This window comes from Typopeltis vanoorti, chromosome 4 (assembly GCF_054136105.1).
Source record: "Typopeltis vanoorti isolate ZY-2024b chromosome 4, IOZ_Tvanoo_1.0, whole genome shotgun sequence".
Taxonomy (NCBI): Eukaryota; Metazoa; Arthropoda; class Arachnida; order Uropygi; family Thelyphonidae; genus Typopeltis; species Typopeltis vanoorti.
Window position 1 is genome coordinate 73777734 of NC_143552.1, and position 10207 is coordinate 73787940.

At 34.3% G+C, this 10207-nt stretch overlaps 1 protein-coding gene across 1 annotated transcript in view; it reads right to left on the minus strand.

Annotated features, from left to right (window-relative positions):
• The window catches only part of LOC150107416 (gamma-aminobutyric acid receptor alpha-like), a 29540-nt gene extending 21469 nt beyond the window's left edge, over positions 1-8071 (minus strand). Inside the window, exon 1 of the mRNA XM_090391282.1 lies at positions 8009-8071. The gene's annotated coding sequence lies outside the window, so the exon portion shown is untranslated. The remainder of the gene's footprint in view (positions 1-8008) is intronic.
• Positions 8072-10207: the final 2136 nt, after the last annotated feature.

Genomic DNA, 10207 nt, shown 5'->3' on the forward strand with positions numbered 1-10207 from the left:
AAATAAAACTGCATGTGAGAATTACAGAGGTATTTCCCTACTGAGTGTTCCTGGCAAGATCTATGCAAGTATACTTGAGAAACGGTTGAAAAGAATTGTGGAAGAAAAGCTTGGTGAAGAACAAGCTGGATTCAGGCCAAATAGAGGCTGTCAGGATCAGATCTTCAATTTACGACAAATAGTCGAGAAAGCATGGGAATATAACAAAGATCTGTATTTAAGTTTTGTCGATCTGGAAAAGGCATATGACAAGGTGCCAAGTGAGAAGCTATTCAATACGCTTCAGTTATATGGTGTCAATGGGGCATTATATCATGCAATACTTAGTCTTTATTTGAGTTGTAAGTCATAAGTTAGAATTGAATGGTTTAATGTTAAATCTGGTGTGAGACAAGGATGTACATTATCCACTCTGTTATTCATTATCTATATGGATCACATTATGAAGGAAAGTGGTATTAAACATGATATCAAAATTGGAGATGTTAATGTCAGCTCTTTGCTTTATGCAGACGATGTTATACTTCTAAATAAATCTGCTACAAGTCTGCAAGATTCTCTGACTAAATTGAATAGCTGTTGTAATAGATATGGTATGAAGGTCAGCAATAAAAAGACAAAGACAATGAAAATAGGCAGAATCATTGAAAATGTCAACTGTGTTGTGAATGGAGAACCTGTGGAACAAGTATAACATTTCAGCTATTTAGGCACGATTTTTACTGAAGATGGTAAATTAAATATAGAAATAGACAACAGAATCAGCAAAGCTGGTATGGTGGGAAGTCAATTGAAAAACTTCATATGGAATAAGAGAGAAATCAGTCGGAACACTAAATTAGCTGTGTACAAGACAGTATTCAAACCAGTTTTAACTTATGGATCTGAGAGCTGGGTCAGAAGTAAAACACTTGACCAAAGACTAGAGACCACAGATATGAGAGTCCTGAGAAAGATTATAGGCATGAACAGATGGCATCAATGGCAATATCATACTAAAAACGAGGATATTAGGAAAGAACTTGACATTGTCAGCATCCAGGAATGTGTTAGCAGAGCTAATCTTAGGTGATATGGTCACTTAAACAGAATGGGAGAGGAAAGATTATCAAAACAAGTGTTCTCTGCCAGGTTGGCAGCAAAACGACCCGGAGGAAGACCAAGATATAGGTGGATTGATACGGTACAAAATGCTTTAGACGATAAAATATAAGATCTGATAATGTTGGAGTCTTGACAAGTAACAGACTGATTTGAAGGAAATTTGTAAATAGGAAATTAATAATGATGTAGTTTTTTTCATGTAGTACTATCATATCCTGTATACCCCTTTTGGGTACATGGCAGGAATTTGATGATGATGATGATGATGATAATGATATAAAATAAGAAATAAAAATTTAAAAGTTTATATTTTATTTTTAAAATAAATATATAACAATGAGAATTTATTAATACACCTTTATATTTTATAAAGATAAATTTATAAATAATTTATAATCACAAAACTTTTTAAACTAAAAATTAGGTTGGGAATGAATCAATCGACCGTGAGATGCGGTGATTAATACCCTTGGAGGGTAATGAATGGCAATGCTGTAGCCAATTAAGTTCTAACTGAGGCTCGGCTACTATTGCTGTTACCCTCCTGCCATGATCAGAGCTTTAATAGCTCAATAACACCTTATTTCATCTTCCCCTTTATCTGTAGAGAACTGCACTGTCCTCTACAGATAACGGTGAAGATGAAAAGCATTCTTGCTTCGCCCCTTTAAGCCAGTCCTTAAGACTATACGCTTTTAAATTAGGAAGATTTAAATAGTTTATGATCCTTTAGTTTGCAAATTTAAGGAATATATTGCGCATGTTTCTATTTTACAATGCTTCTTTTGTAAAGCCATTCTTAAAATGAAACTTAATAAATACGACCATCATTTAATTCTATTTTTAATGAATTTCCATTATAGCTTTATAGTTAATAAAGCGAATGATTCCAAATAAAAAAAGGGTCCAAGTAGATGGGATAGAAAGGACATATTCTAAAGATAGCACGAGAGATTCATGCTATTGCTTTGAACGGAAAGATCCCCACCCCCCCCTCCCACGGGCTATGTTTTACGACATTTTACTTGTAATGTCGGAAACTGTTTTCATGTGAAAGTTTCTCCAAGAAATTCAACAGAAATGAAGACAATTCGAAACACGAACATTGGTCATTAGTCTAGTGATCGTCTGGCTGGATGCTGTCAGTAATTCATCATTGCGATGGAGCTTTTCTGACGAAAACGAAAGAAAGAAAACTCTGAAATTGTCGTCTTCTTTACTGGTTGTCTCGAATCCACCTTATGTCAGCTGATGCATCAGGAAGGTCGCAATCGAACACAGTTTAATAAATGGTGAAAATCGAAATGGGATAAAAAGAAACCTATCAAAAATGTGATGTCTGTCAACTTTCTTACACTTTTGTTATTTACTTCGTTGTCCACATGTTGCTTGCTCACTGGATGCTTCACTATAGTGCGGTTCGCACACGATATTTCCATAACGACGTCTTAAGATAAAAATTGTGAGCATTATTTTTTACTTGTCCAGTTTACAGAATAATTTAATTCATGGCTGAAGTAACAAGGGTTTTCTGGCTAGTTTTCATAAAGCGTACTTAATCTAAACTGAGATTTTCGTTAACTCATTTATCAACCAATTCTTGATAGGTGGAAAAGCAGAGAGCAAGCTATCTGGCATGGATTCAAACACTGTACTTATTGGCTGTTTCAGATATATGAAAATAGCACTATATTGGTCTTAAGGGCCTAACGAATTATTTAATTCTTCATCCACATATGGTGCTAATGTGATGTAGGTTTCCTACCTTTATGTGTAGGATAATCTAAAAGCTACGTTTTACAGATGCTTATGATTATAAAGGTCAACACGCAGTCGTCCTTGCAACCTAAAAAGACTTCAAGGTCGGCTGTTTACGACCACTAGCAAAGTTTATCCGGGTTTCATGTACTATGAAACGCATTTGTTATCTTTAGATTACTAACATATCATTATGATACTAACTTCACTAAAGAGATCCATTGTGGTTCTTTACATATAATTTGCGATGTATAGCACAGTTTATTATAAAACTTATTAGAATTATAATTATATCCAGACAATCACCTCATTCTGAGAAATAAAGACTTACACGACTAGAATATATTTCCTAAAAGATGAACAACACAAACTAGATTAGTGCACACTTTTGTGATGAGTATTATCGTTGATCTTCCATCAGAGACGGACGATTAAAAGTACACGCTTGGTTTATTAATTTAATCAAAACAAGGATTTACTTCCTTCCTTATCTTAGTAATTATGTTTTATATGTGATCATGAGGTATATACGTAGGATAGCAAAACTGAATGATTTATGGGCTCATAATAAGACTGAACATAAATCTCACTGTTTTAACATCTGAAAATGTCAAATATCGCTCCTTTTCTGACTATCTTTAGCAGTCAACGAAGCGTAAATATCCTTCATTCGAAATCACAAAACAAATGTGAATGATAATGAATAACTAGCTACGTCACCTGATGGCCGTTTGAATGCTTGCATCCATAGTAAACACCAAACTGGAAGTCGAATATAAAAAGTATGCTATCATCACTTGTCAAAAAATACTAATTAAAGTCTGACACGTAAATTTATGAAAAATATTTTCTGGAGGTATTTTGGCAGCTTCATTGGTGCAAGTTTGCTGTAAGAAAAGAACTGGAAGAAAAGGACCAGTAAAAATTAAAACTTACTCATGTTTTCGTTTTAGAGAACGGTAATTGTTGCTCTGTGCAATAAAAATTGTAAGAAGTTGAACCAAGATACTTCCAATTAATACATTTGCTGAAATGACTTGAAAAAAATCTTTATTTCTTTCCATGCAGAATTTTATCTTGTTGTATAAACGATGTTCCTGCTGTTGATTATAACTCATTTGCGAGTGTGGAGGATAACCAGAAAACTGCGCGAACAGGAACCTAATAGCATTCGTACTATTTTCTCAGCCAACACACTCATCCTTACGTTCTTTATAATGTCAAAGGATTCATTCTGCATACCCTTCTTGTATGCATTTTGCTGTTATTCTTATTTATTCACATATTATTTGACATTTATTACAGGTTCATTTCAAAACTGGATCGCATTGGTAAAAAAGAAAATTTTGATTCGCAAATAGCAATAATGGACATTAAACAAAAAAATGAAACGCTATTTTTGGTTTCAGAATTCGAAGTTCGTAGAATGGATGAGTTTCAAACTTTTGATAAAAGAATAAACAACATTTAAACAGTCGATAATTAAATAGTGGGGAAAAAGTAATCAAGAATGTTCAGAACGATTGAAACATTTCTTCATTTTCAGAAACATTTTTAAATTAAAGGATCTGCGTAAGAAGATTTCACAAGAAAAACAGATGAAAAAAATGGTGTCAAGATTTTTCTAAAATGTCACAGTTTCATTAAACGCTCTTCTAAAAATATATGAATTAGCTGATTACAAATTTAATTATTAATTCGAACAAATATATTTATAATTACAGGGTACAATACTTTTAAAAAGAATAAACAGGATAGGAGAAGAGGGGGCGTGCTACTAATGATATTGGATGACTTGAATCCAGTTCGTGTTGAGACCTAGGATGCACTGTAATACTAGTGCATAGGAGAGAGTTAAGAGAGTTAAAATGATATCAGGATTGTGGAATACTGAGTATGAAGACAGATTGAGAATTTGTAGCCTAAAGACACTAGCGAACAGGAGGAAAAAGAGGGGTGATATGATTGAGACTTACAACTTCTGAAAGGGTCATATAGGATTTCAATTGATGAAATTTTTCAATTTATTGAGGGTGGGGAAAGAACAAGAGAACATCATTGGAAGCTAAGAATGAATGCTGCTAAGAAGTGGGTGAAGGCTAGAATTTTCTTTCATAGGGTGGTGCGTGATTGGAATGGATTGCCATTGGATGTTGTGAGTGCAAGCAGTGTGAATGAATTCAAGAATATGCATGATAGCTTGTGCTTGTAGTATGTGGCCTCCTTTGATGAGTCCCTGACGGCCTGGAGGTCTCTCTTAATAATAATAATAATAATTAAAGAATTAAATAAATAATTAATTAAATAATTAAAGAATTAATTAAATCAAATAGCGCATTAATATTGAATCCAAGTTAATTATTATATTTTAATTATAAGTATATTTTTACTTATTAGTGGAAGAGCAAGTGTATAAACCGAAACAGTTTCTGAAGGAAGCGATAAAGCACTAGGGAAATAAACTTGGGAACGCGTCTGGCGCAATGACAGCCACTCCATTCACCTCAAGTTATCATAATTTTATCTGTATTATTATTATTATTATTATTATTATTATTATTATTATCATTGCTATTTAATTTTTGTTTTCAATTATTTTAGTTGTTATTTATTTAATTATTGTTATAAAATTTAATTAATTATATTCAGAAATCCATCACGTCAGCCAACTGATAATATATATACAACCATCCAACATCCGCTCTCCAACCTAAAAAAAACACACGCAGAACAGTAAAACCACTAAAATCACTCAGGTTGAAACAATACGATACCTTAGAATTTACTTCGATGCAAATATGAACTGGAATAGCCACATAAACCATCTACACAACAAACTCTGAACAATGACTGGCAAACTCTACAGGTTAAAAGACATAGTTTCCATACGCCTAAAAACACTAATATACAAAGCACTATGCCAAAATATACTAAGATACGCTATAACAACGTATGCTTTCTGTGCACCCTACAAATTAAATAGATTAATGTCGCTACAGTACAAAATGAAAAAACTGATCTTTTGGGAACAAAGAGAAAATAACGACCTTATAAACATTGCAATGTCAGAACACAAAATACTGACAGCAAAACACTTATGTCACTATGCTAAATCATTTGTAAATCATCATGTGCTAATTGTATCACATATAAATATAATAATCCCTACAGAAAGGCCACTCGAAGTTCTACATCCCAGATATACTATCTTTTGAAGACCGAAATCTTACAAACGTAGCCTAAAATGAGCTCTAGGGACCTACTACGATCGAGAAACACGCACCCTACACACCTTACAGACTTAATAAAATGCAAGATATTCAGGAGGCTTTTCATTTCAGTAACACGTCATGCCATTCCTAATTATCATGTGTGTGTGTGTGTGTGTGTGTGTGTGTGTGTGTGTGTGTGTGTGTGTGTGTGTGGTGTGTGAGTGAATGAAGTTCTTATTCTACGGCTGTGGTAAATATCAGATCTATCAAGCATCAGTATATTTCCAACAGAGCAATCAAACCAATAAATAATAATTAACCAGTGCCATCCTCAGATAACACCTGAACACTTGATCAATATAAAGAAAAATCCATTTATTACAACTATAGCATTTAAATGAATTTAAATAAATAAAAGATTAAATGAAAAATTTGTAAACAAATGTATATATTAGTAACTAAGGTATGTGTAAGTGTATTATAAATAAATTATAATTATTGTTATTGTATAAATACAGTAAAATGTAATTTTATTCAACTGCAACTGTAAAGTACTAATTACAGTTACTATTATTAATCAATTAAAAATCTGTTTAATCATCATTGTTAATATTATAATAATATGTGTTGTCACGTATAAGCAAAATCTAACCAGAATTTGTAAACCGTAGACTTTTACCCAAGTTTCACTGTTCATATACACAAGATTATAACTTAGTTGCATTAAACTTATGTTTCATGTTCTTGTATGTAGATATGTACATATGTGTATAATGTCTATATTGTAGTATGTGGGGATAATAAAGTTTGTGTGATTAAACGAAATTGTTTCCAGAACATTTTCTTTATTATATATATTTGAAAGTTCAGTTTATTCATCAATAAATTTTTTTTTCGGTTTTAATTCAGTGACTTGATTAAATACTTGACTGTTTTCAAGGCTCTTTATCATTAGGTTCTAATTTTTCAGTTTATTGTTTATGCGAATTAATTTATTCAGGCCAAAGAACTATAAAAGGCCATAAAAACACTTTCTTTTAGTGGTGTGTTTGCAAAATAGTTAGGCACCTGATTAGAATAGAGATTTGATTACACACACTTTAGAATGATCCCAAATGTGGTCAAAATTCACGGAGCATGGGCTACTATTAGTTCTCGAATTGATGTTCTGAATGTTCACCCTATCATATTAACCCTTTCAAGTTTGTGTGAATCCGTCCTATCTATACAAGGCTGATCATTTGCATAGGCTCATTAAACTCATTATAAAGCGAATTGAATGTCTGAAAACATTAAATGTGGGACTCACAACTTATTGTAAGTATAGAAAACAAATATTCGTTATCCCAAGAAAAAAAAATTGACAAGACAACGCATTTTTGTTTTTTATCTTTGAAGTGTTGAAATTATTTGCTTCAACGAATAAGATGCTTGTCTTGTTTTCTTTTAAATCAATTGTTCAACTAAGTTTCCACTTAAAACTATAAAAGGAAATAATATTTTTTTCAGGTAAACAAACCAAATTCTGAATTCTTCAAAAATAATCTTATCTTTGAAATTTCTTTGTAAACAACGCAGCTCATTTCATGGAATAATCTAGCTATATGTAAGTATTTACAAATGTAAATACTTACATATAGCTAGATTAGTAGGCATAATATTTTCATGAAAAAGTTCAAAATATTTGAATATTCAATGCACGTAGTGAACTAGAAGATAGTTCATCAGTACAATTTATTTGTTCTATTTACTATTTTTCACAATTCTTTCTTTCATCTTTTATATTGAACTACATTAAGAGTCACATCCTCTATTCACTACACAATCAAAACAATTAAAAATATAGTAAGAATATTATAGTAGCCACGAGAGCATTTAAGTGTGGCAAGAATGCGCCAAAATTCCATTGTTCAAATATAAGAAACCTCACTTACCACCATTCTCCGTTGCCTTGGAGACAATCGTATAAGTGATGCGCTAGTTGAGGTTCTGAACAATGTCATTGAGTTTTAGAAGACTATTTGATTTTTGAAGACTAACTTTAAAAGTCAGATATTTCTCTGCACTGTCAAATTCTCCGGAGATCTTGCTAAATATTGAGTTCTTCGGTCAGACAGTTCTCTGTAAATACGAGATACACAGCTGCGCAGTTCGGGTGAGATATGCAGCCGGTAAATTTCCATTGCACCCGACTGCTAAGTTCGATATTAGGGGTAAAGTGTTCGGGCTGTTTGTCGCAAAGTAAAGATGCCGAAGTAGAAGGAGGGTAAAGATGGGATATTACATGAAGAACCACAAAGAGATTATTATTAATAGATGTAATTTGCTATTAAATTATCAAAACTGTAATCTCCTTAAAGTCCTTAAAAGGACTAGCTTAAAAGGGCGAAGCAAGAATGCTTTTCATATTCCCCGTTTTCTGTAGAGGACAGTGTAAGGATAGTGTGTTACTGAGCTATATAAAGCTCTGATCATGACAGGAGGGTAACAGCAATAGCCGAGCCTCAGTTAAAACTTCATTGGCTACAGCATTACCCTCCCTGGGTACCCATTTAGTCGCTTCGTACGACATGCATGAGCCACATTAGGGCTTATATTTAAGTAAAGCCGTCTCTAAAAATTAAGATGACCTCTAAACCACACAATAGTGGCCGAAAGACCATCTAACTCAGCATTGGCTCCACTCAGTGACGGGCCCCCCCACCACAGAGCAGAACCGCTCATATTACAGGGAAAAGCATCTACCGATAAGGCCCCTGACGAGCCATGTCGGAGAACACCTTCCCCCAGAGATTCAAAATGCTCTCCAACTGCAACTCCCCGGAAATCAAGCTCCCCTCACCTGAGAGAGCGAACCCTCGAAACTCAGCGTCCATTTAGTCGCGTCTTACGACATACTTGAATTTGCATTGGGGCTTTTATTAAAGTAAAGCCGACTCTAAAAATTAGGACGATCCCCAGACCACTCCATAGTGGCTGAAAGATCGTCCAACTCAGCGTTCGCTCCACTTAGTGACGGCCCCCCCCTCCACATGGCGGAGAACACCCTCCCTAGAAACTCCAAATGCTCTCTCAGGGCAAACCCGAGAGAGCGAAATCTCGAAACTTAGCGTCCATTTTAGTCGCCTTTTACGACACGAATGGATTTACCTTGAGGCTATTCTTATCCCGGCCACCACACGGGTAACAAACCATTCACAACTTCAATCTAACATTAACATTAACATTTCTGGCTAGATGGGTGAAGCAAAATTGCTTTTCATATTCCCATTTGTCTTGCAATGAAAGAACTTTGAATGGAGTGTTTGTGAGCTATATGCTCGCCAATTGAGGGCAGTGAAGTTAGCTGTGTTCAGCTGAACTTAAGTAATTTTCTTAATTTTCTGCTTCATTATATTGGAAGGCTTCCTTGATTAACAGGTTTGGATGGTTACTTGTCTTGGTAAAGAACTTATCAGCTAGATTTTGGAGAAGGGAAGAGATATAAGGGATATTAACTTATCTATGGATCTGAGAGTTTCTTATAAACCAAGGGGCATTCAGAATCATCCTCAGGCACTTATTCTGTAATCTCTGAAGTTTTAGAATGTTTGAATACAAAAACTTCAGAGGTGTGACTCCACGCAGGGGATGCGTAACTGATGACCGGTCGAATTACCATCTTGTAAATTGTTAATTTTGTTTGCGTGTCCAGTTTACTTTGTCTGTTGATCATAAGGTAAAGCTGTGCTAAGACTGGATGTCTTTGAGGTAATGTAACTGATATGTTTGCTGAATAGGAGTTTACTATCAAGAATCACTCCAAGATATTTAACTTCATTATGCCATGGAATCTTTACTCCCAACAAATAAATATTCTCCACGGTATAGATTTTCTTTCTAGTAAACAATATAGCTGAGCTTTTCTGGGGATTAACTTGGATCCTCCTGTCTGCTATCCACTTTTCTAAAATGTGTATGCTGGTTTGGAGTCTTTTAGTTGCCAGTTGTGGGCTCAGTGATCTTGCCATCAGTGCAGTATCATCTGTATATAATGCAGTGAATGTTGTTCTTGGGTTCAGAGGAATGTCCGCTACATAGATTGAGAACAGGAGAGGTACCAGAAGAGATCCCTGAGTACGCCTGCCGAGATC